Raw genomic sequence first — 478 nt, 5'->3', positions numbered from 1 at the left:
TATATATATATATATATGCTTACATACTGCAGCATTCACTCGACTCAACACTTCTACACCAGCAATCCGGTGAGATGAATCACGTCCACAAACTCGTAAAACTACGAAAGGCACTAAACACAAATATATACACGAAAAATAAAATAAAAAAGTGAGGAAAGTTAAAGTGGGGGAAAAGCGTGCAAAGCTTTCCCTAATGGCATTTTGTACTTTTGAAAAAAAGCCTGCGGCGCCGGTAAATAATTTAAAGAAAGGGGAAAACGAGAGTGAAAAATACAAAAACAACAAGTCAATACGAAGCGTTTCTAGTCTTACTGAATGCAGCTCCTCTCCTTTTTTCTCTACATTGCGAGTATCCGCTTTTTTTTAAAAAAAAAAAGTACATTACATTTGGTTGTGAAAAGAGCCTCCCTCTTCTCCACTCGAAAACATGGGGGAAAAACTTGGAAAACTAAACAAACAAAACTACAAAGATAGT

The sequence above is a fragment of the Trypanosoma equiperdum genome (genome assembly GCF_001457755.1).
Source record: "Trypanosoma equiperdum strain OVI genome assembly, contig: ctg_337, whole genome shotgun sequence".
NCBI classification, from domain to species: domain Eukaryota; phylum Euglenozoa; class Kinetoplastea; order Trypanosomatida; family Trypanosomatidae; genus Trypanosoma; species Trypanosoma equiperdum.
Note: the sequence above shows the minus strand (reverse complement) of the source record.